At 45.1% G+C, this 6,294-nt stretch overlaps 1 protein-coding gene across 1 annotated transcript in view; it reads right to left on the bottom strand.

The window, feature by feature from the left end:
• Positions 1–3,813, bottom strand: part of LOC126513599 (uncharacterized) — a 5,363-nt gene extending 1,550 nt beyond the window's left edge. The window contains exon 1 of the mRNA XM_050162072.1: positions 3,677–3,813. The gene's annotated coding sequence lies outside the window, so the exon portion shown is untranslated. The remainder of the gene's footprint in view (positions 1–3,676) is intronic.
• Positions 3,814–6,294: the final 2,481 nt, after the last annotated feature.

Genomic DNA, 6,294 nt, shown 5'->3' on the forward strand with positions numbered 1-6,294 from the left:
CTCTCTCTCTCTCTCTCTCTCTCCCTCTCTCTCTCTCTTTGGTTTTTCAAGACAAGATTTCTCGGTGTAGCCCTGGCTGTCCTGGAACTAGCTCTGTAGATGAGGCTGGCCTCGAACTCACAGAAATCCACCTGCCTCTGCCTCCCAAATGCTTGGATTAATGGCTTGTGCCACCACCACCGGACCAGAGTGGCTTCTTAATGAAAAAAAAAAAAAAGAGAAGAAATAAAAGAAGGACATTACTGCTCCTAATGGCTGAGGTTTTTATTATAGATACAAGGGAGAATACAGGCAGAGGCAGAGACATCTGGGAGAGTCTAGAGCAGTCATGACCAGACAACTGAGCCATGCCATGTGAGGAAATGTGTTATGGCAAAACACTGCAGGTCCCCTAGTGGTGGCAGCGAGACTGCGGCTGGACGTGAGGCCATGGCAGGCTACGAAGGCAGCCAGTCCCAGGACGGGTGAAAGACAGAGACGGTTGGGCATGCCACGCAGAGAAAGTGGGGTTTATTTAGTGGATTATGGAGAGGAAAGGGAAAGCAGGGAAGGGGATAAGTGAGAAGAGCAGAAAGAGAGGCAGAGAGAGAGAAAAACAGAGAGAGGGAGAGAGAGGGCGGGCGGGAGGGAACAAGGAAGGAAGGGAACGAGGGAGGGAAGGACGGAAGGAGAAGAGGGGCGAAGGCAGGGAGAAGGGAGAGAGCCAAAAAGGAAGGGGCTCAGGCTGGAAGCAGAAGGAAGATCTGCTTCCCAAAAGGGGCCATAAAGGGCCATGTAACCAAAATGGCTGGGTTATATTTAGAAATCAAAGAAGCTGGGGAAAGGAAAAGCCCAGCCCAGTCTCTGGGCTCGAGAGTTAGGGCCATGGTAGCTAGGCAGCCTGTGTAGACAGGGCTCACAAAGGGAGGATCAGGTGCAGCTTGCTTTTTTGTGAGACCGATGTCGGCATTCCATCACAGCAGCATGGTCTGAGATGCTGCGCTCCCGAGGAAGGCTCATGAGAGTTCAGAGTTTCAGCCCCTGGTCCAAAGCTCTGCTCCAGAGGATCCAAAAGGAAACGCTCCCCTCAAGGAAGCAAAGACTGGCAGGAAAGAGTTTGGGAGTAGCATGAATAATAAAGACCCAGAGACAGATAATGAGGTTCAAGCTGAAAATCAGAAAAGCCAAACAGCCAGCGCCTAAAGAGGCCTTTTACCTCTACCAAATCTGCAGACCGAAGGGCAAGGTCCTGTCTCCACGAATCCTCAGACTCCACACTCCACTGAGTTCCTGTCTCTTCCCCTTTATATTCCTCTCTCTGCCCAGCCTTATCACTCCTGTCTCCACCTCCCTAGTGCTGGGATTAAAGGTGTGTAATCCCAAATGCTGGGATCACCTTTGTGTGAGCTGTTTCTCATTTAGACAGATTCAATCTTAATGTGGCCCAGGGTGACCTTGAACTCACAGAGATCCCTCGGCCTCTGTTTCCTGGGAACTGGGATTAAAGGTGTGAGCCACCACTCCCTGGCCTGTATGGCTGACTAGTGTGGCTGTTTTACCCTCTGATCTTCAAGCAAGCTTTATTTATTAAAGGACAAATAATATACCATTATTCTTGGGTTCCTCAGAGACATTTCCTCCGTGACCTGACATTCCTCCGGGCACGTCTTCCTAAAACATTGCTGCATTCTGGTGACGGATCCTTGGCATGTGCCTTCTGGAACACTTACAAAACCTCACCTTCTAATGTGTTCATTCACTCTTTATTTCCTATTTTTCATTTTGAGACAGGATCTTTCACTGTAGTTTCAAACTTCTGTCCCCTTCTGCCTTAGCTTCAGGAGTGCCAAGGTTACAAACCTGAGCCACCACAGCCAGCAACTTAAGCGTTTTGGATAAGTTCTCCCCCGTCGTAGGTTTTCTTGGACTGCCAACCCCCAAATCACGACATGGAGACTTATTGTTAATTGTGAATGCTTAGCCTTAACTCGGGCTTGTTCCTAGCTAGCTTTTTTTTTTTTTTTAACTTAGCTCATTTCTGTTTATCTGTGTGCTGCCCCTGGGCTCGTTTACAGCTGCTAGAAGATACTTGTTTATATGACCAAGGAAGTAGAGGTGGATCAACAAGAATTTTGGGAAGAGGAAGGATTCAGTCTGCATTCATGACCCAGTCATAGAAAAAAACAAGATAGCAAGATGTGACTACCTAGCCTAAAAAGGTACCAAGCCATGTGGCTAACACAGGCAAGAATTATGAGCTAATATAAGTTATACGAGTTAATGAGAAGCCTGAGATACTAGGTCAATCAGTTTATAATTAACGTAGACTTCTCTGATTTCTTTGGGACTTAACAACTGCCAGAACCAGCAGGGCAGAAAACTCAGTCAACAATCCAGTCCTTTTGTACTTGGCAATTCCAGAAAAAAAAAATACTCCATTATTTATCCTTTCTTGGTGAATCCAAAGTTCTGTACCGAATTTACCTTCTATTATACCTAAGGAAATCTGTAACTCTAACTATCTAGTCTTCAACTCCATCAAGATTGCAGAAGGATTATAATATTATCTAAGTAAACAGGAAGTACAGTGCAAACTACTTTCAAAACTATAGAAACTATAGAGACATCTGACTGCCTAAACTCACCCAACGTTTCTTTGCACAACATTGGGGCGTCCATCTTTGGCATATAAACCTAGAACACCTGGTAGACTTTTCTTTTTAAAAAGAGATTTATTTATCTATTACATGTGCATTGGTTTTTGCCTGCATGTACGTCTGTGTGAGGGATTTGGATCCTCTGGAACTGGAGTTATAGACAGTTGTGAGCTGCCATATGGGATTTGAACCCGAGTTCTCTGGAAGAACAACCAGCGCTCTTAACTGCTCAATTAACTCTCCTCATCTGGCAGACTTTCCTATGGAACAAGAATTTTGAAGGACTAGCCCATCTTTTCTTGGCAATGTTTGGCAGTTGTTGTTCTAGGTGTTCTGTACATCCAGTTTGGATGGTATACTGTCAACAAGTCAAGGCAGGAGCCCAAATGGCTAGGTTTGCCACAACAAAAGCAAGCTCCATATGGAGGTTCTTTGATGTCCATCATCCTTTTGTGAAGTAGATTGGTGGCTGACAGGAGCAGATGTGTCTCACTGTCATGAAAGCCTTAGGTTATGAAACATTTAAAATGTTATATTCTGTAGGTCTCTGAAGCATTTGAAGATCACCTGTCCCTCTAAAATATATGTTTAACCTTGAAAGTGTACCTAATATGACTACAAGTTTGATTGTTATAGATGACTAAATACTAACCTACATTTCCTAATGATACATGACATTTTTAGAGGTATAGCTTTGCAGTAATAGAAACCCTAACTAAGACACTGTCTCAAAAGATAATTGTTTTAGAGCCCTCTCTCCAGTTGCAGCACTGGGAATAAATAGAGCCGAGGTCACAGAAAGCAAGAGTTCTAACACTTAACTTCTCCCCAACCCTACAAATCCTTTCTTCCAGGCCATTAGAATGATCTGAAACTAGGCAGTGGTGGTGCACACCTTTAAGCCCAGCATTCGGGAGACAGAAGCAGGCGGCTCTCTGTGAGTCTGAGGCCAGCCTGGTCTACAGAGCTAGTTCCAGGACAGCTAGAGCTGTTACCCAGAGAAACCCTGTCTCAAAAAACCAGCATAAATAAATAAATACCTGCATTCTTGTCTTCATCTCAGTCCTTCATCCCAGAAGACTGACAGTTCTGCCCTGCTTCCTGATGGCAAGCCTGTTCTCTCAACAGTTGTTCTGTGAGATTCCAGTATGATTAGCAGAGGGGAACATTTTCTTCTGGTCAGTAGGTAAAGAAGACCCTGCCAAAAGGAAACATTTCTCCGTGGTTAAACTGTCATCTAAATTTAAACCTCTCAGCCAAAGTGACTACAATGTCTTTATTTCAGGACTCCAAATGGACGCGGGAGCTGTACTCTTCAGCATTGCTTTGCCTTCTCTGCCCAGTGTTTTGAGTCTTTGAGTGTTCTCCAGCCTGTAGATAGTAAGCCGGGAGGATGGTACAAAGGAATCCAGGTACTTCATGTCATAGAGCGGGTGTTAGCGCTTAGACATATTTGAATATATATATATATACATATATATATCACATACATGTAGTAAAGATCAATATCTTATTGAATCATTTGAATGTTGAGTTGTTTTAATTTGTGTGTGCATGTGCATGTGTGTATGTACCCAGTGCACATGTGGAGGCCAGAGGACAGCTCTTGGGAGTTGATTCTCTCTTTCAATATGTGGGTCCCAGGATTCAAATGCAGCCATCTGGCTTGATGTCAATCATCTTTACCCCAGGTCATCCCATTGGCCCTATGTTTCTTATTAAATATGCTATCCTTCCCCTTTTTCCTGGTTTTTTAAGACAAGGTTTCTATGTGTAGCCCTGGCTGTCTGGGAACTATGGAGACCAGGCTGTCCTAGAACTCTCTATGTAGACCAGGCTGGTCTCAGACTCAGAGATCCACCTGCCTATGTCTTCCAAATGCTGGGATTAAAGGCACACTTCTTGTTTTTTTTTTTTTTTTTTTTTTTTTTTGAGACACGGTTTCTCTATTTAGCTCCAGCTGTCCTAGAACTCACTGTATAGACCAGGCTGGCCTCAGATTCTGAAATCCACATGTCTCCTGAGTGCTGGGATTAAAGGAGAGCACCACCACCCACCACCTGATTTTTCCTTTAATTAATTGGTTTTGAAATAGCATGTTGCTATACTGCCTAGGCTGACAGCAAACTCCTAAGGCCGAAGTGAGTTTCCTGTCTCAGCCTCCCAAACAGCTAGGAGCACGGTCCTGTATTAGCTCCGATTCTCCAGTCCCAGCCGCTCAAGTACTAGGATCACAGGCCTGTTCAACATACACATCCAGGGGGGGGGGGGCGGAGAGCATCAAGCCCAGAGCTTCATGAATGCTGGGAAATGCTCAAGCCACCAGCAGTATCCCTCAGTCAAACAAAGGCTACCTGGACATAAAGTCAGAAACATAATCCACAAGATAAAAGTAGATAATTATTCCACTAGTTATTCATGACTGCAGAGCTAAACTAATTATCCTCTAAGTAATTGAAGGCGACACTCGTGAGCTGGGCATGGTAGCTCAAGTCTTTAATCCCAGCACTTGGGAGGCAGAGGCAGGCCGATCTCTGAGTTCTTAATAATAAAAACCTGGGGTCAGATATTGGGGTGAAAGCCGAGAGATCAGAGAAGCAGTGCAGCCAGCCACTAGAGAGACCTTTTACCTCTACTGATCCTCAGACTGAAGGGGCGATCCTATCTCTATGAGTCCTCAGACTTCATCTCTAGACTGCATCCTCTGACTGCTTCAGACAGCTGCCTCAGACTACGCTGAGCTCTTATCTCCTCCTGCCTTACATTCTTCTCTCTGCCCAGCCACATACCTTCCGGTCTCCACCTCCCTAGTGCTGAGATTAAAGGTGTGGGACTCCTGGGATTAAAGGTGTGAGCCACCACCTCCTGGCTTCTTGTGGTTTAGCTCTGCACGCTGATCTTCAGGCGCAAGCTTTGTTAAAACACAAACAAAACATTACTGCACAGGCCAGACTGGTCTACTAAGCAAATTCCAGGACAGCAAGGACTACACAGAGAAACTCCGCCTTGGAAAACCATAAATAAAATAATAATAACTAAAACAATGTACATGTTTCCCTTCACTATGTGTGGATCGGAAAGAAGTCCAGGTTTAGCTGGGCACTCTGTCTCAGAGTATCAACCTGGGCTGTTTGATTGAAACTATCACCAGGTACGGCCTGGCATTGTGGTCCATGCCTTTAACCCCAGCAGTTAGCAGGCAGAGGCAGGTATAGTCAGGGCTACTTAGTGAGTTCCAGGCCAGTCAGGGATACATAGTAAGACCCAGTCTCAAGAGGCTGAGACAGGAGAATCACAAGTTTTAAGTCAGTTTGAGTTACATAGGAGTGCCCTGTTTTAAATAATAATTAAACTAAATCTCAGACTGGACACGGCCGCAGCTGCCTTGGCAGCTCAAGACCAGCCTGGACCACATATGAATCTTAGGCCATCCTGAACTACAGGAACCCTGCCTCAAAACAAAACAAAAGCGAACAATAACAAAAAACTGAACCCACTGAGTTGGAGAGATGCTTAGAGGTTAAGAGCACTGACTGTTCTTCCAGAGGTCCTGAGTTCAATTCCCAGCAACCACATGGTGGCTCACAACCATCTATATAGTGAGATCTGGCACCCTCTTCTGGACTGCAGGCAAACATGCAAGCAGAACACTATATAT

Source organism: Alexandromys fortis, unplaced genomic scaffold, assembly GCF_014885135.2.
Source record: "Alexandromys fortis isolate MF-2015 unplaced genomic scaffold, M_Fortis_MF-2015_v1.1 scaffold_128, whole genome shotgun sequence".
Taxonomy (NCBI): Eukaryota; Metazoa; Chordata; class Mammalia; order Rodentia; family Cricetidae; genus Alexandromys; species Alexandromys fortis.